We start from the raw sequence: 22,900 nt of genomic DNA on the forward strand, positions 1-22,900 counted from the left end.
GGACGACCACAGGAAGTTGTCCGACCGGACCAAGGTCCTGGAGGGCGCGGTGAAGGAGATCAAGCCCAAAGTCACCCAAACGGACAGGCAAGTGCAGGATCTCCTGAACAGAGTAGAGTTCCTGGAAGACAGGGCCGAAGATGCGGAAGGGAGGGCGAGACGCAACAACATCAGGCTCGTAGGTGTCCCGGAAAAATGGGAAGGGAACCACCCCGCGCAGCATGTGGAAGACTGCCTACGGGCCCTGTTGCCTGAGGGCACACTATCACCCCACTTTGTCGTGGAACGCGCGCACCGAGTGCCGACTAGGCCCTACACAACTGGTGCCAACCCAAGACCACTGCTCTTCAGGATACTGAACTACAGGGACCGGGACACGGTGCTGCGGGAAACGAGGCGAATGGGTGAAATACGCATAGACAATGCGTCGATCATGTTTTTCCCCGACTACACCATCCAGGTGCAACGCCAAAGACACGACTTCCTGGAAGTTAAGAGGAGGTTACGCACCGCAGGCCTCAAATACTCCCTGCTCTTCCCCGCAAAGCTGAGAGTGGTGGCGGGGGACAACACTTACTTCTTCGGGACCCCTGGGGAGGTCAGCGAGTGGCTGGACGGAGGCACAGACATGGCACCCAAGCACCCTCGTGGGGGCGAGGCGAGGCCCAGGCAGCGAGGCCCACGGCACCGCCGGAGACACAGAACTCAACAGTCCCAGCGGACGGAGGAAGGGTCGCGACACTCTCCCCCGTTGGATCAGATGCTCCAGGAACAACGTGATGCGCTCCGAAAAGTCTCCCAGCTCAGCAACCCGCCCTCACAGGAAACGAACCTCGAGGACGGTCAGCAGACAGTGCCCAGTGATGACGACGAAGCCATCTATGGGATCCCGAACTCACAGCTCTCTGTGGAACTGCCAGTGGTCACGCCGCAAACCTCAGACTTGATCCACTAACCCCACAGGAGAAGTATGGAAAATAGCCGCCAAGGCGGGGGGGAAGCGGCAATGGCCAACAGGACGCTGAGGCGCAGCCGACGCCAGGCGCAGCCGGGGGCGCACTCCTCCCCCCCCTGCCTACCGAATGGACAGTGGACCTCAGGAACAGTGAGTACTGCCTAAATGGCGCTGGTGGCCGGCGGGGTTGGTGCTGGTGGGGTTACCTCTTGACCTGTGCTCATCCTTGGCCGCCAGTAGATACGGCCTGGGGGGGGATGGGTGCCCGTCCTGACTGGGACCGAGAGCTCGCACCGTACCACAACCCTTCCCCCCCAATGGCCGGGACTCGCACAAGCGGGGCCCCGCGCGAACAGAACGGCATTGTATGCCGGAACGCAGCCGGTGGCCAGCAACGGCTTGCAACTTGAGGCTCGGGGATGGAACTGGAACCCCCTTGATCGACTTAGCATCCTCTTGGCCTCAACTGTGCTTATGCGCACTGCCCCTTAGACTGGAACGGTTGTCCCTCTCAATTGAGATTATGGACGGTGGCCCGTTTCGCCACTGCCCCTTTGGTATTTTAGTGGGACTCGCCCACAGTTGGTTACTGTTGTTTATTGTTTTTCCCCTACCTAATGTCTACCTGACCAATGCTAAGTGTACTACGGGGGTGGGGACGGGCATGCTGAGAATAGAGATGAGAGAGCCCCTGGTGGAGCTGCTGTTTGTAAGAAAGATGGGGAGGAGTACACACCGCTACTATGACTGCGATTAAGATATGCACTTGGAATATCAGGGGTATGCACACACCCGCGCGCAGATACCAAATATACTCCTACCTGAAAAGGCAGCAAGTACAGATCGCTCTCCTGCAGGAGACACACCTATGTGGGGCGGAAGTGGCTGCACTAAGGCGCAGGTGGAGGGGTCAGTTATACGCCACTGAATACTCCTCATTTGCACGCGGGACGCTACTATGGGTCAGGCCGGGCACCCCCTTCACAATGTCGGAAGTGCTCACGGACCAGGGGGGGGAGATATGTACTAGTGAAGGGTCGCATGGACGGGCAGCCAGTAGTCCTGGCGTCCATTTACTCTCCAAATACAGACCAGGGAAGCTTCCTGACACACCTTTCGGAAAAACTGGCGCCATGGCACGGTGTCCCCTGGGTACTGGGAGGGGACTACAACACAGTGCTAGACCCTGTACTGGACCGTTCGACCCCGCCCAGGCCAGATGCCACATCCTTAGGGGCTGCAAAGGCACTTACAAGATGGGCGACGCAGTGGGACCTAAAAGATGCATGGCGCGCGCACAACCCAGACACCAGGGTATACTCATACTACTCGGGGGCACACGCACTACATGTCCGCCTAGACAGATACATGGTGACAACGGAAATGCTGCCACACATTACTGAGACACAATACCTCGGCCGGACACATTCAGACCACAACCCACACACGTTGGCAGTAGCTTGGGAACGCCCACACCCACCCATCCCCACATGGCGATTACAACCCGCTCTGCTACTCGACGCCCCCTTTAGAGACGCCCTGCAGGCCCGAGTAGCACAATACTTCACCGACAACTCGGGCACAGCGTCCTCTCCGAGTGTGGAATGGGACGCCTTCAAAGTGGTGATACGGGGTCACTGCCTGGGCACACTGGGGAGCATACAGAAGAAATTAGAGGCGGACCTGTGCAGGGTGGAGGCAGACTTACTCCGTTGGGAGCGGGAGGCGGTGGTCGGCGCGGGTGACTGACTGCGGGAGGCCCGAGAGGAACATGCGGCGCTACTAGAAAGACTGAGGCACGTTAATTTCGCGGCCCACTCCGCGCGGGTGCACCAACACAGCGACAAGCCGGGGAGACTACTGGCTTGGCTGGTCAAACAAGAGTCCCGCACGGAACCGGGGTCCGCTATCCGGACAGCTGGAGGGGAGATAGTGTACACACAAAGCAAGATACATCAGGCGTTTGTGGGGCACTACCAGGCCCTGTACAAGTCACAACTGAGGGTCTCCGCGGCCACCATCGCGGATTTCCTTGCAGACATTCAACTGCCTTCCCTGACGGACGCGCAGCAGGGGGATCTAGGGGGACCATTCACCCAAGAGGAAATGCGAGCGGCCATCTTCGCATTGTCCAATGGCAAGTCTCCAGGCCCTGATGGCCTACCTGCCGAATTCTTCAAGGCCTGCTCGGACACACTGATCCCGGAGATGCTCAAGCTATATGCACATGCAATCGAGAACTCGGCGCTCCCAGACTCACTAAACGAGGCGAACCTGGTTTCGCTGTTGAAGCCAGGTAAGGATGGCACGTGCATGGGGTCCTACAGGCCTTTAGCCATGTTGAACACGGACTACAAAATCTTCACCTCCCTGCTGGCCCGCCGCCTGTCCCTGGAGGTCCCGGCCCTGGTACATGCAGACCAAAACGGGTTCATGCCGGCGAGGAGCACTTCCCGTAACTTGGGACGCCTCTTCCGAGTCCAGGAAGCGGCCACAATACACTGGCCGAGATCGGGGTGCCTCGTCTTAGACCTAGAGAAGGCCTTCGACTCGGTGGAGTGGCCGTTCTTAGGAGCGGTGTTGGACAAACTTGGCGTAGGGGATGCCTTCGTGGACATGGTCGGGCTGCTTTACCAGAGACCTAGCGTCCGTGTACGGACGGGCAGGCTGCTGTCAGAGACGGTGCGGGTACGCAGGGGCACCAGACAAGGTTGCCCCCTGTCACCCCTTCTCTTCGCCCTGGCCATCGAACCCCTGGCAGCTCTACTGAGGGACAAAGGAGTGGAATGGGGGATCCCGCTGGCTGACGGGGTACACACGGTCTCGCTCTACGCGGATGACCTATTACTCTATGTGCGGGACCTCACCGCGGTGCCCGCAACACTGTCGGACATATTCCGGACCTTCGAGGAGGTGTCGGGCCTCAGGGTCAATTGGACCAAGTCCGGAGTATACGCCTTCAGCCCGGACCTGGAGGAATGCGAAGTGCACCTTGGTGACGCCCGACTTGCCTGGTACCCGACTACGTTCAAGTACCTCGGGCTACACATTTATAGAGACCCGCAGAACATACTGGAGGGCAACCTGGGGCGCGCCGTGTCCTCGCTGAGGGCCCAGATGAACTTCTGGAAGACCTTGCCACTGAATGTGCCCAGCCGGATCGTGCTGTCTAAAATGATAGCGCTAACCAGGCTACTCTACCACTTTGCGAATATCCCACTGTATGTCCCCACGAGGATCTTCCGCGAACTGGAGTCGATGCTCCGAGGCTTAATCTGGAACAAGGGGCGCCCACGGGTGGCCCTGGCGAAGTTGTACTCCCCGACAGCGGAGGGAGGGCTGGCGGTCCCCAACATGGAGTTGTACTACCTGGCAGCGCAGCTGCAATGGGTGACGTACTGGCTCAGCGACTCACACCTCGACGACACCGCCAACGCGGACTACCAATGGACACACCCACAGGTGTGCGCCCTGTTTCATCCACTGACCAAGGGACCTCGCCCTCTGCCCCTGCACATGGCGGTAGCCCGAAAATGCTTCATTCGCTGCCGGAAGCTGACCAAGAATGTTAGGCCGTATGCCCCTGCCCTTCCCCTGCTGGGTACCCCCCGGAGGAATGGGATGGTGACACCACGCAACATGGAGCTCTGGATTGCCGCCGGAGTGGAGACAATGGGCGACCTATACGCGGACGGGGCCCTGCTTCCTTTTGCGGAGCTATCGGAGGGCACAGGCCTGCCAGCAGGGCAATTCCTGCTCCACGCGTCGGTGGTGAGGGCATATACGGAGACTTGGGGGGATATCCAAGAGGAGCCGCCGCTCCATTACTTAATCCAATACCTGCATGTTATGGGCAGAGGCTCATACATTACACACTGGCTGGCGCAGGCACTCCTCATGCACACCCAGAGGCCCACACAACCGATTAGGGACAAATGGGCAGCCCACCGAGGGAGGGATTGGACAGATAAAGAATGGAAACTGGTCCTGGCCAGCCCTGTGAACGTCCCACGTAACTCCCGTTTCCGCACCATTCAGCTGTATATACTGCACCAGGCGTATCTATCGCCAGACAGAATAAATAAATACTTTACGACTGACACCGCCGCCTGTCCCAGATGCGACTTGCTGGGTGCAGACATCCTGCATATGCTCTGGAGCTGCCCAACTCTGTCCACATACTGGGGGGAGGTGACATCACTCCTGATACACAGCACAGGCCCGGGACTACCTAACACATGGGAGGCATGCGTTCTTGGGTTATACAAAAGGAATAAACAAAATAAAACGCAAGCCCGGTTCTGGGACCTAGGCCTTATCACGGCCAAGCGTCTACTCACTCGGCACTGGAAAAGAAGGGAACCGCCGACTCCCGCACACTGGTATACATCCTTTACTAATTGGGCCAGAGCAGAGGGCACAGCGCTGCGCGGAGAGGAGATAGCGGGTTTGCGACAGTTCCCGATTGCACACATCTGGGATGACATCCTGGGGTCCCTACAGGAGGAGGGCGAGGCCAGGGGGCTCACGCAGAGACAGCTGAGACGGGCAGGCGCCCCAGAAGCGACGAAACTATAGGCAGGGCTGCGCGCCGCGCTCACCCCCCCCCTGAAAGCAACACTGACCCCCCGACACGCAAGCCGCGAACACAACCAGCCACACACACGAGGGCTCTCCAACATACACTGACCCAACTCTTGCTTTCAGCACCATAACCCCGGCACAGCCCCCACGAGTACACCCCCCCCCTGTTTCCGTCACCCCCTCCACACTCCCATGTTTACGGTTTCGCACTCCTGTTCTTCCCAGTTGCAAGTATACCCACCATCACACAGCGACGGACAGGTGCCACTAACCGAACACTCGGCAACGAACCCGGGAGCGGGTGACACCCACCGAAAATACAACAGGGGCGACTCATATCTTTGCCACACACGCCGCACACTGAGCCGACAGTTGGTGGGACACTACCGCTCGCCGAGTCTGTTCCCCACCAGCTTTACAGCTATCTGCACAAGCGCGCCATAGATCCCCCACTCCACTGACGCGCTCCCAGTGCATACCTCACAGATTGCAGGGAATCGGTGCTATACGTGCCGATGGGACATGGCGCAGCACTGTTACCACAGACACACTGGGACATGCCGATGTGAACAGCCCTGTTCTTTGTTGTAGAGTTAAAGGTTGACTTATAGAAAAAATGTAAAATGAGACGTCAATTATAGAGATGATTGTGTGCTGAACGCGAAGGTTATGCATTCAATACCCATGACATGGCACGCCAGACAGCGAACAAAACACTGCACAATGCCTTCCCCTGTAACCCTCTGCCCCAACGATACATCAGCTTTTTGCAGCCGGCCCACAGGGTTGTAGGCTTTGCTATATGTACTGTACTTTTGGACAATAATAAACGTCTTCAAAAAAAAAAAAAAAAAAATAATGAGTGTCCATATCTAGATCTTGCAGAAAGTCTTCTAGCGCTCGAAGGAAACCATACTGTTGAACATCCTTGGATAAAGATGGTCATCAGAATTGCTGCTGGTTGGCCCACACCATGAAGGCACTGTGTGACTGGTCTTTGGAAGGAACTGTTTGCAAATGTAAGGCAGCAGACCCTAATATGAAGCATGTCACACACATTGTGTGTGAGTGAGGGCAGTTTTTCACCACTCTCAAGTGTGCCATTGCTTGCACGCTGGTGTGGAGTTTGTGTTTTTGTCGTTCTTATCTCCACCCCTATTTTGTGTGTATACTATTTGAAAATAAAGGGGGTTCGGGGTGGTGGATATACACATAGACCCTCTCCCCTCCTTGTGTGTGAGATGCAAATGTAAGGCCACATTAACGAAATAGTAATACTACTATGCATTGGTGTTAATGTGATGCTGTGCAATATAAAGCAGCACAATTGTTTGTTGCAAAGCTCCATGGTTGTGCAATGCTAAAATGCTTTTTCGTTGTGTGTTGTGTCTATGGCATGCTACTACATATAAAATGGAAATTCCATTTGTTACCATGCCATGCCCACTCAAAAGTCATGCAGATGTTGCAATTAAGGGCAAGCACAAATTGTGTGAATCAATAGTGCCAAAAGCGAGAAAGGGCAAAGTCTTTCCCTTAACAATGAGTACACATATGAAAGTGAAGATGGCGATTCTCATCTGCAGACACAGGCAATATCTTAGGCAAATATAAGGAGAAGGCAACATAAAGAAAACATGTCTAAGCCCGGGGTGACACAGTCTGGTCAATATTAGGTACACATGCTTCAAACAATTGAACCCTCCCTTGAAATCACTAGGGGCAGGTCACAAGCAATGTCCCCCATACAAAGCTGCTTGCATTTGTACATCTCTTCTTATCTGGTGCATTCAAGTAGACATCTGCTAAAGGGGTTAGTATTTCTCAAAGTTCTCTCCCAACCTTCCATGACCATGACCACCTGTGTTTTCAAAAACCAAGATCAACACTGGCACACATCAAGACATAATTCTATGCTATTGTTAACGTTTTACATGTTTTGGGTGCCATACATTGCATCCATTTGACCATGGCCATTCAATAAATTTGATTACTTCTCCAAAATCAGGATATAGAGTCACTCCACTAATGTTCAAGCAATATGTGATGCAAGCTATTGTCTCAATATTAGCGTTGCCAGTTACCAGAACAGCGTAAATGAGTCTTATTTATTTCTCCAATGCACCAGCAACCAACATTTTGAGAGTATATATATATATATTCACTGAAAAAAACATAGGTTATAGACCATATATAGTTAGGAATTAGCATTTACAAAACCTTATTTTACTCACACAAAACCATTGAAATTCGCATATATAGTTAGTTGCACTAACTATATATCGCGCACCCGCAAGCCACTGCTGATCATGTCACATATTACATCATTCATGACATGGTCAGTGACATCACTGATGACATCACTGAGGACATCTCAAATGACATCACTGATGACATCACTGATGACATCTCAAATGACATCACTGATGACATCTCAAATGACATCACTGATGACATCACTGATGACATCTCATTTGACATTACTGATCACATCACTGATGACATCATTCATGTGATAATACGATGAACCTCTTCAGACTCTAATATAACCTTAGATACACTCAGTGTAAACAGACACTCACAGACTGTCACTCATCCATGGAGTTACTCACACACCTAGTCAGTCATGCAAAGAATCAATCACACCTCCATTTCCTCAACTATACAGTTATACACACCTTACTTATTCAAACATATACTAACACATATTTACTCTCTTATACAATCCCTGATACAAGTTCACAATGAGCCATACAGCCACTCACACATTCACTGGCTCTTATGCACAGTTATTTATATATGTCAACTCTCACATGTACTGTGTTTTACATATGTACTTACTTTGACATGTAGCACGGATATATTCTTTCACTCACCAATACACTCATGCACACAGTCAACCGCCCATACAGCTGTTTCCACATGCACTTTTGAACCCATACATCTAGTGAATCAACTGCTCACACATCTATGCACAGAGTCATACACCTCCCAGCCACCCACACACACACTCAGTCTCCCATACAAATACTTGGGCAACCAATCAATAACCGATATAGTTACTCATATAGCTACTGATCAACACATGCAGCAGTTTACAGAACAACAGACATAATGATGCACAAATTAAGACAGTTTAGTCACTAACCCATGCACTCAGTGAGACACATTTAATCACTCACTCATACAGTCAGTCATGCACCTACTAAATCCTTCATCCAGACACTTATACATCCACTCATTCTTCAATATGTAAGACATATTTTAACTTTACAGAAACATATAGTCACTGGATGTTGTCATCAGTGATGTCATCAGTGATGTCATTTGAGATGTCATCAGTGATGTCATCAGTGATGTCACTGACCATGTCATGAATGATGTAATATGTGACATGATCAGCAGTGGATTGCGGGTGCGCGATATATAGTTAGTGCAACTAACTATATTTGCGAATTTCAATGGTTTTGTGTGAGTAAAATAAGGTTTCGTAAATGCTAATTCATAACTATACATGGTCTATAACCTATGTTTTTTTCAGTGAATTTTCAAGGTTTTGTAAATGCTAATTCCTAACTATATATGGTCTATAACCTATGGTTTTTTCAGTGAATTTCAATGGTTTTTTAATAGCAAATATCAAAAGCTGTAAAATGTATTCTTCTTTTAAAGGAAAAATATATTTTATATGTATTTAATATAATTTATTTATGTATATACATTTTTTGAGGGAACAAATTTATCAACTATCATGCTGAAGAAGAGTGTGGGGAAAAAAACCAAAGAGGAGGACTAAGAGGAAAGAACAATCAGTTCAAAAATACAATTGCTTTAAAGCATGAAGTGCTTTTCCACACATTTACATTTAAATAACTCATATTAGAACATTCAAAATATCTACAGAGGAGACGGTGTACATTGAATTTCAGACTCTTTATTGGTACCTACATGTTAGTACTTACATCACCCACACAACACAACAGCTCTATTCAGAGCTACCCTACCTCAAAGCACTCTAAAATATTATTTTACTATTTCGCTTGGTTTTCCCCTTGTTACGCTTTCCGGAACACTACCCGGTGCGCGGACCGGGCGCTAACCGTGCGAATTTCTTTTTTTTTTTTTACATATATGGGCCTCCACAGCCACCCTCAGAAAACCTAGGGGGTCAGGATATGTCTCCCGTGCCCCCTTATACCCATTCCCAACATTGTTTATCCTCCATCTTGTGACTAAATTCGTCCGAAACACAAGATGGCGGACTCTCATTACGCTACCGGTGAGCTACCCGGTTCGCGTACTGGGTAGCGCTTCCACCGCGAAAAATCGAAAGAAAATGTATTTTATTTTTTTGCCCCGCGGGGCCCTTTAATAGCCCCCACATCAATCCTAGGGGGTCAGGAGGGGTCTGCCTTGCCCCTTTCATTCATTTCCCCCTTCGTTTATTTCCACCTCTTGTCTCTCGATCCTACCGAGAGACAAGATGGCGGCCGCTCCGGACTGTTTAGAATGTTGAGAGTCACCGGAGAGCCAATCCGCTTCTCCTCGCGAAGTTCCGTTACGCGTCTGGTACGCGAACCGGGGCGCTAACCGGGACGCTGTCACAGATATATATATTTTTTGAAAGTTAATTTCTCAAAATCCACTGGAGCACATATCTTGAGACCTAGCAAAGGCACATCGGGCAAACAGTCTCTACAATTTTGCCAAGTTTCATAGAAATCCATTCAGCCGTTCGAGCTAAAAGTGAGTCTAACGGCCCTATGGAAAACTCAATGTTAAAAACACGTTTTGGGACCCCCTTTTTTCTCGGCCCCCGCTTGACGAAACCCCCTCAAACTTTCAGGGGACGCTCAGAAACAAAATGTGCCAGTTTCCTGAGAATTTCAGCCAATTCCGTCCATCAACGCTAAAGTTATTTAACATAGAATTTTCAGAAATCCCTATTCAAAAAAATCCTAACTATATATACCTACTGGCGACCGCCAGTAGGTAATATATATATATATATATTCAATGAAAAAACCATAGGTTATAGAGAATATATAGTTAGGAATTAGCATTTACAAAACCTTAAAAATTCACTGAAAAAACCATAGGTTATAAACCATATATAGTTAGGGATTAGCATTTACAAAACCTTATTTTACTCGCATAAAACCATTGAAATTCCATATATAGTTAGTTGCACTAACTATATATCGCGCACCCGCAATCCACTGCCGATGATGTCACACATTACATCATTCATGACATGGTCAGTGACATCACTGATGACATCACTGATGACATCTCAAATGACATCACTGATGACATCACTGATGACATCTCATTTGACATTACTGATCACATCACTGATGACATTATTCATATGATAATTTGATGAACCTCTTCAGACTCTAATATAACCTTAGATACAATCAGTGTAAACAGACAGTCATAGACTGTCACTCATCCGTGGAGTTACTCACACACCTAGTCAGTCATGCAAAGAATCATTCACACCTCCATTTCCTCAACTATACAGTTATACAAACTTTACTTATTCAAACATATACTAACACATATTTACTCTCTTATACAATCCCTGATACAAGTTCACAATGATCCATACAGCCACTCACACATTCACTGGCTCTAATGCACAGTTATTTATATATGTCAACTCTCACATGTACTGTGTTTTACATATGTACTTACTTTGACATGTAGCACTGAGATATCCATTCACTCACCAATACACTCATGCACACAGTCAACCGCCCATACAGCTGTTTCCACATGCACTTTTGAAACCATACATCTAGTGAATCAACTGCTCACACATCTATGCACAGAGTCATACACCTCCCAGCCACCCACACACACACTCAGTCTCCCATACAAATACTTGGGCAACCAATCAATAACCCATATAGTTACTCATATAGCTAATTTTCTACACATGCAACAGTTTACAGAACAACAGACATATTGATGCACAAATTAAGACAGTTTAGTCACTAACCCATGCACTCAGTGAGACACATTTAATCACTCACTCATACAGTCAGTCATGCACCTACTAAATCCTTCATCCAGACACTTATACATCCAATCATTCTTCAATATGTAAGACATATTTTAACTTTACAGAAACACACAGTCACTGGATGTTGTCATCAGTGATGTCATCAGTGATGTCATTTGAGATGTCATCAGTGATGTCATCAGTGATGTCACTGACCATGTCATGAATGATGTAATGTGTGACATCATCGGCAGTGGATTGCGGGTGCGCGATATATAGTTAGTGCAACTAACTATATATGGAATTTCAATGGTTTTATGCGAGTAAAATAAGGTTTTGTAAATGCTAATCCCTAACTATATATGGTTTATAACCTATGGTTTTTTCAGTGAATTTTTAAGGTTTTGTAAATGCTAATTCCTAACTATATATTCTCTATAACCTATGGTTTTTTCATTGAATTTCAATGGTTTTTTGAAAGCTAATATCTGTAGCTGTAAAATATATTCTTCTTTAAATCTTAAAATATATTTTACATGTTTTTTATACATTTTTTAAAAAAATATTTTTTTGTTTCGCTCCCAGTCCGCGAACCGGTCAGCTTCCCGTTAGCTCAATTTAAAGCCGCGGCTCGGTCCGCGAACCGGTAAACGTTCCTTTAGCGTAACTGTTACGCTAGCATGACGTTTTGCGTTGTCGCGTAATACTTCACTGGATGCGCCAAGTTAGCGGACCCGGAAGCGGACCGGAAAGCGGAGCAAAGCGCGAAATGTAAACACAGCTATCTGTACTAGAAACCTGTATATTATCTTCAACATAACCCTCTACTTCTGGGTCAATTTGAACATTCTCATCTCTACTACCAAAGTAACAAAACTCAATTTCTTCACAAATATTCTTCACATCTATTTCAGAACCATGCAAAAGAGCAGCACATAATTGTTTAAGCATAATTGCTGGACTCTTAGCATAATACAACATTCTCACTAATTTTCTCACTTTATTATGATGCACTGCTAGCATCCTGAAATGATGAAAAACACTCTGGCATACTCTCCTGGAAAGACAAGCCAGTGAATGACCACGCAAACCTGTCATTTGTCTCACTCTGCAAGGATCTAAATCTTGCAACAACTTCATTTTCTGCTTCAAACTTTTCTTATTAAATGTCCGTATAAAATCACATAGCAAATTGATGGAAACCTGTCGCACACTGCAAATAGAACTACACTTCCAAATGTACACAGGACCCTTAGGACGTCTTCCTAAAACCTCATCACTTAGCGCCTCTTCTGTCTCTGTTGTCACAAGTTGTTCTTTTTCAACTGGACAACCATCCTTCACTTCATAAGCTCGACCACTGATGTCAACTGCATGCACCAAATCATTATCCTGAAAATAAGTCTCCTCATTAAAAAATGCCTCAGAACTTGAACTATGCATCCATTCTCCAGAAAAAACTTCACAAAAGTTAGTACGATTTACTACTCTCTTCCATCTACTTTTTGTTTTGAAATCAGAAATTACCTTGCTTAGTTTCCTAATTCTATTGATTACCAAAATAAACAACTTTCGCTTGATTTCAAAAGCATGATCAATAATTTTCTCTACATTTTTCTTCCTCCTATAAAATGCCGCTTTCTGTTGGCCTTTCTTTTTAATATTTTTCAATAAATTAACTAATATCCTATTACGGAACATTCGTTGTCGAATGTCCCTAAACTGTTGTTTCCTTCTACTATCATGCACAGAGTTATCTCTTCCTCTACCAGTAACATTTGTGATGGGTCTCTCCTTTCCATTTAAATTACTTCTCTTTTTGTTAAGAGACACATTTTTTTGAGCAAAATTTTTTTTACTACAAATATTTCTTAAGAATGATTTCATGCTCTTACCCGGACCTTTCTTGGTGTTTTGACAAGTATTTGGGGAAGAGGACTGCTGCAATAAAACATCATCCTGCTGTCTTTGACGTTTTCTAGCCTTTCGTATTCGACTTCTGGAAGGCATTTTCCAAACTATGAAAGAATCTGCAGTTGAATCTGTGAAAAAATATAATATAAAATGTTATTAACCACTATTACCAAACAGTAAATAAATAACAGTCATCTAAAACTTAATGCCGTACTAATTATTTAACATAGCAAATATTTTCCACCAGCACTGCATCACAAAAATGACACTCAATGGTACAAAACAGGCATACAACACTCATAAATCACTCCCTAATATTTTAAATCATTAATTCAGGATGACGATAAGATGTAGCCTATCTAAAGGTTTGTTTAGGCCCAGATCTTTGGACTGGGGTGAATGTGTGTCATTGATCCACATTCAGTCCATCACCTGTTTTGTTTATTTGAGGTGAGGCCAACACATGGTTGCAGATAAGATTTTCACTGAAAAAAAACCAAGGTAAAAAAACATGTGAAGGCCTACCAATGAAGTAAATCATTAAATGAAAACCAATACATTTCTGGAAATATGCACTACTAGTGCTTCATAAGATGTTTTGGATCATATTTATAAGTTATTTGAGTATCTAGTATGCTATTTTACATTCTTCATGGTGCAAATTTATTGTAAATACGCTCCCACCTGCGGTTGGCAAATTTAGATTTTGATTATGGGAGTTAGATAGGCATGTTAATAATTTCCCAAAAATGGTATATAACCCCAAACAACCTTTGAAGCAAATTCTCTTAGCCATGTTATCCACCTCCCATTGGATAACATGGCTAAGAAGTGCTTGCAAATGTGATAAAAAAAGGCCTGCAATGCATGAATAACGCAGAAAAATCAGCGATATTCATGCATTTTCCAACAAATGCTCTTAGCCATGTTATCCACTTCCTATTAAATAACATGGCTAAGAACTGCTCAGGGCACCATGAGGAACGCTTTCCATTTAAAAAGGGAAAAATAACATCAAAGACACTAAAATGCCTTCTAAATATGAACCCAAACAACCTATGAAGCAATGTGAAAAAAAACTGCCGCAATGCATGAATATAGCAGAAAAATCAGCGATATTCATGCATTTCCCAGCAAATGCTCTTAGCCATGTTATCCACTTCCAATTAAATAACATGGCTAAGAACTGCTCAGGGCCCCATGAGGAACGCTTTCCATTTAAAAAGGGAAAAATAACATCAAAGACACTAAAATGCCTTCTAAATATGAACCCAAACAACCTATGAAGCAATGTGAAAAAAACGGCCACAATGCATGAATATAGCAAAAAAATCAGCGATATTCATGCATTTTCCAGCAAATGCTCTTAGCCATGTGATCCACTTCCTATTAAATAACATGGCTAAGAACTGCTCAGGGCCCCATGAGGAACGCTTTCCATTTAAAAAGGGAAAAATAACATCAAAGACACTAAAATGCCTTCTAAATATGAACCCAAACAACCTATGAAGCAATGTGAAAAAAAACGGCCACAATGCATGAATATAGCAAAAAAATCAGCGATATTCATGCATTTCCCAGCAAATGCTCTTAGCCATGTTATCCACTTCCTATTAAATAACATGGCTAAGAACTGCTCAGGGCCCCATGATGAACGCTTTCCATTTAAAAAGGGAAAAATAACATCAAAGACACTAAAATGCCTTCTAAATATGAACCCAAACAACCTATGAAGCAATGTGAAAAAAAACGGCCACAATGCATGAATATAGCAGAAAAATCAACGATATTCATGCATTTCCCAGCAAATGCTCTTAGCCATGTTATCCACTTCCTATTAAATAACATGGCTAAGAACTGCTCAGGGCCCCATGAGGAACGCTTTCCATTTAAAAAGGGAAAAATAACTTCAAAGACACTAAAATGCCTTCTAAATATGACCCCAAACAACCTATGAAGCTCTAACAGTACATATCCTGAAATTTAATTCATTTCAAAATTCGTTTTTAAACACAGCATATAAATCAATTGTATACCTGCATTCATGAAGAAATGACTAAAAATGTCCTTGAGACACATGAAAGTGTTTTCTGGAATGCCCTAGCACCATTTTTGGGACACTATTAACATGGCTAGGTAACTCCCATAATCAAAATCTAAATTTGCCAAGCACAAGTGGGAGCGTATTTACAAGACACTTGTCCCATGAGGAACACTTTACATTTTAAAAGGCGAACACAACATCTTAGACACTCAAATACCTTATAAATATGGCCCAAAACAACCTATGAAGCTCTAGCAGTACATATCTAGAAATGTAATTGATTTCTTAAATCGTTTTTAAAAGCAACATATCTGTTTCAGCTTACATAACAGACCATGAAATGGCCTCCATGTATTACAATATCTTGTGTAACTGCATGCCAGAATGTTACACCAAATATGCAATTATAATTTCTCTTTGAAACTAATTCTATTAGTATATCACTAGAGACAAAACCACATTTTAAAAACACAGCTTTCTTCATCATTTTCTCCTTAAATCATACTATTCTCTATCTAAATTAAATAAATCTTTTCTCACCTTAGCAAATATTTTTTGAGTTTTGAAAACAGTCTCAGAAATACACCAAATTGTCTTCAGCAGAAGAAAAAGGATGCACTCCAAAGGCTGCAGCTATTGAAAGCACAGAAATACAGATATTCTTTTCACATATCTCTCATATTAGCCAATCATACCTCTTCCCTCACTTTTTTCAAATCAAAATCCTTCCCCCCTCTGCCCTGTCTGCCTTGTATCCATAGCAACCACCTCCTGGAAGACCTCTCATGTTTGCAAATTCACACAACAATGTTTCAATTGAACTCTGAACTCTCAGTGCACCTGCGTATCCAGTGCAATCTTTCATTAAATGTTTCTTACTTCACCATTCAAATTACATCTTTCAAAGAACACATCCATGCACCCTAACTTTCTGTTTTCAGAAATGGAAATGCACCAATCACTGCTAATGAATCATTAGCATTGTAAATCCACAGTTTTTTTTCTTTAGAAACTCCTACTGTTTCAACTGCCCTTTCATTACCACACTTCATCTGACTGCAGAACAACCTTCAGCCACCATGTTTAACGTCTGGATTGTTGGACATAGTTACATCCACTGGGCTCAAAGGTATGCTGAGAGCAGAAATTTACCTAACCTCAATTTACAAGATGTGGAAATTAAGTGGTTGGGCCAAAGAGGATTAAAATGTCACCAATTGATACCATTGGTGAAAACCTTTATGCATTTGCCAAAACCTGACCTGTTAATAGTGCACTGTGGAGGTAATGATTTGGGCACTTTGACAGGGGTAGGTCTGGAAATGCTTTTAAAGGACACCTTTGAGCAATTAATGGCACTTTTTCCTCAAACTGCCTTGGTATATTCCAATATATGCCAAAGACAGAAATGGAGGTGGTCCAACCAATTTTGTCCACAAATTGAGAAAGCGAGGAAGCATGTAAACAAATCTGTGTCAGCTTTCATGAGAGACCATGGAATGGGCTCTCTGTACAACAATAACTTGCGTTACTACATGCAAGATATCTACAGAGGAGATGGAGTTCACTTCTCAGATGAGGGCAACAGAATTTTCATTCTGAATTTAAGACTGTGCATTGGTACCTACTTATAAGTACCTAAATGTACCATAAACCCAAAAGCTCTTCTCAGAGCTACCCTTCATCTGATCACACACTTTTATTATTTTTTTTCTAACTTTTTTCTGTAATTTTCAACAAACTACGCTTAAAGAGCGCTATCCGGTACGCGAACTGGAAGCTAACCGCGCAAAATTTCAAAAAAAAGTTTTTTCTTCGCAAATATAGTCCTCCTCAGCCACCCTCAGAAAACGTAGGGGGGCAAAATACTTGTACCATGCCCCCTTCTACCCATTCAGAACATTATTTACCCTCCATTTTATACCTTGATTCGACCGTAACACAAAATGGTGGACTCCCGTTACGCTCCAAGTACGCGGACCGGACCGCTATCCGGGAAGCGGTCCAAAAAAAAGGCGGGAAAGTAATTTACAGAAAAACGACTAGAGACACTCTCACCAAATATAAATTAGCTCATACTACATAACAATCCCTTTCATTCTCACAAATTTGATTGAAATTTCATTTAGCCATTTAGCCTTTAGACCTCTCCAAATACCGTGAGGTAAATTACTTCACAAAACACATCTGAACTGTTGGAATTGACAACCAATGAAAATGTTACTTTCATTTTCTACTTTTATTACCTGACATTTGATTGGTTATATACTTGAATATATATAAAGGAAGAGAAGAAAACACAGCCATTTTGACTACTACTTCTTGTTGTACAACACCTTTTAATAGCTTCCAAAAACTTCAACTTCTTTGTGAAGGTAAGATATAATTTTTAAAAACGAAATATATTGTGCACTATAACTTAATATAATAGAATTTTTCTGCTACGTATACACTATCCCTCTGTAGTAGTAATGTATTTAGATAGACTTCTCTGTTATAGTTATGAATGGAGTTAGGCTTGTCTTGGTTAAATCACATACACTTTTTTATAGTCCTATTTCCACTCTGATACTATACACTGCCAAAAGATAAATTCACTGATAAAAAATGACTATCTAAAATTAATCCCAACAGTGCCCTATCTCTACTAATATATATTTTCTTATTCAAAATTTCAGGCAAAATGGAAGGCGAACAACAAATTTCATTTTCGATTGAACTGAAGGAGAGCAGCCAAGACAAACTTGATGACTTTATGGATGACAGTAGAGACCACGAACTTCTACAATGTGTTGAAGCAGTAGACAACTTGCTTGAAAATGAAAAACAATTACACCCTATAATAAATTATGACATTTCTGACAATGAAATGTTAGAAAATTTAATAAAGTATGAAAAACAATGAAAATAACAAAAATAACTTTAAAAATAAAGACAACAAAAAAAAAAAAGAAAAAAAACCAAACAATTAACATACAGTCTTTGAAAAGTGTATCATTCTATTATCCTTATAGTACGCTGCCCAGAACGCTTTCCGGTTCGCGTACTAGACGCTCATCGCGAAAAAAAAAAATATATATATTTTTTTGGACCCTGCTGGGCCCTTTTAAAAACACCACATAAAACCTAGGGGGTCAGGGAGGATCTACTATGCCCCCTTATGGAAATTTCCCTCTTTGTTTTGGCCTCCTCTTGTCTCTCGATCCTACCGAGAGAGAAGATGGCGGCTGCACCGGACTGTTTAGAATGTTGACAAACACCGAAGAGCCAATCAGCTTTCCGTGCGCAAAGTTCCGATAAGCGAAAAGTACGCGAACCGGATCGCTGCCCGGACCGCTGTTACAGATATATATCTTGATTTAAACGTTAATTTCTCAAAATCCACTGGAGCACATATATTGAGACCTAGCAAAGGCACATCGGCCTAACAGTCCCTACAATTTTGCCAAGTTTCGTGCAAATCCATTCAGCCGTTCGGGCTAAAAGTGAGTCCAACCGCCCTATGGAAATTAACATGGGAAAAACGCGTTTTGGGACCCCCCTTTTTTCTCGGGCCCCCCTTGATGAAACCCCCCCAAATTTTCAAGGGCTGCTCAGAAACAAAATGTGCCATTTTCCTGAAAATTTCAGCCAATTCCGTCCACAAACGCCAAAGTTATTAGACATAGAATTTTCAGAAATCCCATAGGGAAAAAATCCTAACTATATATACCTACTGGCGACCGCCAGTAGGTAATATATATATATATATATATATATATATATATATATATATATATATATATATATATATATATATATATATATATATATATATATATATATATATATATTACCTACTGGCGATAGCCAGTAGGTATATATAGTTAGGATTTTTTTCCTATGGGATTTTTGAAAATTCTATGTCGAATAACTTTGGCGTTTAAGGACAGAATTGGCTGAAATTTTCAGGAAAATGGAACATTTTGTTTCTGAGCAGCCCCTGAAAATTTGGGGGGGTTTCGTCAAGGGGGGGCCGAGAAAAAAGGGGGGTCCCAAAACGTGTTTTTCCCATGCAATTTTCCATAGGGCGGTTGGCCTCACTTTTAGCCTGAACGGCTGAATGGATTTACACCAAACTTGGCAAAATTGTAGGGACTGGTAGCCCGATGTGCCTTTGCTATGTCTCAAGATATAGGCTCCAGTGGTTTTTACAAAAATTAACTTTGAAAAATATATATTGGGCTACATTGGGCTATATATATGTTGGAGCCCAAATGTAGCCCAATGTAGCCCAATGTAGCCCAATGTAGCCCAAAGATGGCCACCAGAGACAAAAAAAACAAATGTAGCCCAAATATCAGCCAGATGTAGCCCAACTATAGCCCAATGACAGAATGTCCCAGAGTGTTCTAAAGAACAACTAGAGTGCTAACAGTCCTACTTATTACAAAGGTATGGCACACCTGAAGCCATCTTGATTGGAATAAAGTGGTAACTCTTAAAACATTTAATTTAAAAAGGAACAAAATGAGGGGGTTCATTTTGCCATAGAAAGTATGATTAGCGAATATATGACGATATCCTGCATGTACTATTAGGCCGCAAATTAAAATAACGAAAACTTTTAGAACGAATATGCCTTTAGCATACACTAAACAACTAAACTACCCTAAACCCTAAAACACTACCCCCAGCATGACCCTACACTACACAAACAGTACAACACTACCCTAAACCCTAAAACACTACCCCCAGCATGACCCTACACTACGCAAACACTACAACACTACCCTAAACCCTAAAACACTACCCCCAGCATGACCCTACACTACGCAAACACTACAACACTACCCTAAACCCTAAAACCCTACCCCCAGCATGACCCTACACTACGCAAACACTACAACACAACCCTAAACCCTAAAACACTACCCCCAGCATGACCCTACACTACGCAAACACTACAACACAACCCTAAACCCTAAAACACTACCCCCAGCATGACCCTACGCTACGCAAACACTACAACACTACCGTAAACCCTAAAACACTACCCCCAGCATGACCCTACGCTACGCAAACACTACAACACTACCCAAAACCCTAAAACACTACACCCCAGCATGACCCTACGCTACGCAAACACTACAACACTACCCTAAACCCTAAAACACTACCCCCAGCATGACCCTACGCTACGCAAACACTACAACACTACCCTAAACCCTAAAACACTACCCCCAGCATGACCCTACACTACGCAAACACTACAACACTACCCTAAACCCTAAAACACTACCCCCAGCATGACCCTACACTACGCAAACACTACAACACTACCCAAAACCCTAAAACACTACCCCCAGCATGACCCTACACTACGCAAACACTACAACACTACCCAAAACCCTAAAACACTACCCCCAGCATGACCCTACACTACGCAAACACGACAACACTACCCAAAACCCGCAAACACTACCCCCCAGCATGACCCTACACTACGCAAACACTACAACACTACCCAAAACCCTAAAACACTACCCCCAGCATGACCCTACACTACGCAAACACTACAACACTACCCTAAACCCTAAAACCCTACCCCCAGCATGACCCTACACTACGCAAACACTACAACACAACCCTAAACCCTAAAACACTACCCCCAGCATGACCCTACACTACGCAAACACTACAACACAACCCTAAACCCTAAAACACTACCCCCAGCATGACCCTACGCTACGCAAACACTACAACACTACCGTAAACCCTAAAACACTACCCCCAGCATGACCCTACGCTACGCAAACACTACAACACTACCCAAAACCCTAAAACACTACACCCCAGCATGACCCTACGCTACGCAAACACTACAACACTACCCTAAACCCTAAAACACTACCCCCAGCATGACCCTACGCTACGCAAACACTACAACACTACCCTAAACCCTAAAACACTACCCCCAGCATGACCCTACACTACGCAAACACTACAACACTACCCTAAACCCTAAAACACTACCCCCAGCATGACCCTACACTACGCAAACACTACAACACTACCCAAAACCCTAAAACACTACCCCCAGCATGACCCTACACTACGCAAACACTACAACACTACCCAAAACCCTAAAACACTACCCCCAGCATGACCCTACACTACGCAAACACGACAACACTACCCAAAACCCGCAAACACTACCCCCCAGCATGACCCTACACTACGCAAACACTACAACACTACCCAAAACCCTAAAACACTACCCCCAGCATGACCCTACACTACGCAAACACTACAACACTACCCAAAACCCTAAAACACCACCCCCAGCATGACCCTACACTACGCAAACACTACAACACTACCCAAAACCCTAAAACACTACACCCCAGCATGACCCTACACTACGCAAACACTACAACACTACCCAAAACTCTAAAACACTACACCCCAGCATGACCCTACACTACGCAAACACTACAACACTACCCAAAACCCTAAAACACTACCCCCAGCATGACCCTACACTAGGCAAACACTACAACACTACCCAAAACCCTAAAACACTACCCCCAGCATGACCCTACACTACGCAAACACTACAACACTACCCTAAACCCTAAAATACTACACCCCAGCATGACCCTACACTACGCAAACACTACAACACTACCCAAAACCCTAAAACACTACCCCCAGCATGACCCTACACTACGCAAACACTACAACACTATCCTAAACCCTAAAACACTACGCCCAGCATGACCCTACACTACGCAAACACTACAACACAACCCTAAACCCTAAAACACTACCCCCAGCATGACCCTACACTACTCAAACACTACAACACTACCCTAAACCCTAAAACACTACCCCCAGCATGACCCTACACTACGCAAACACTACAACACAACCCTAAACCCTAAAACACTACCCCCAGCATGACCCTACACTAAACAACCACCACAACTCTACACTACACTAACACAACACTACACTACACAACACTACACTACACTACACAATCACTAACCCACGAAAAAATTAACACAACCCCACTTACCTCTCTCGTCATCGTGGTTTTCACAACGCAAATGCATTTACCATACATGCCTTTAAAACGTAATTCTTTGTAAAGGCATGCGCGATAAATGCACATGCGTTTTGAAACAATGCGGGATAATGGTATGCGAGGTCAATGACCTTGCGGGATAATGGTATGCGGACTGAAAGTCTGCGGGATAAAAAATGCGGGAAAATGGCTGCAAACCATGATTAGCAGCAGACTTCCCTGGTGAGCACTAGCTTTACTACAGTGATCTAATGAGCAACTAGAGTGCTAACATTCAGAATTTATGGCAAATGTGTGACACATCTGAATGCCTTCTTGGTA

Source organism: Lissotriton vulgaris, chromosome 12 (assembly GCF_964263255.1).
Source record: "Lissotriton vulgaris chromosome 12, aLisVul1.2, whole genome shotgun sequence".
Lineage (NCBI taxonomy): Eukaryota > Metazoa > Chordata > Amphibia > Caudata > Salamandridae > Lissotriton > Lissotriton vulgaris.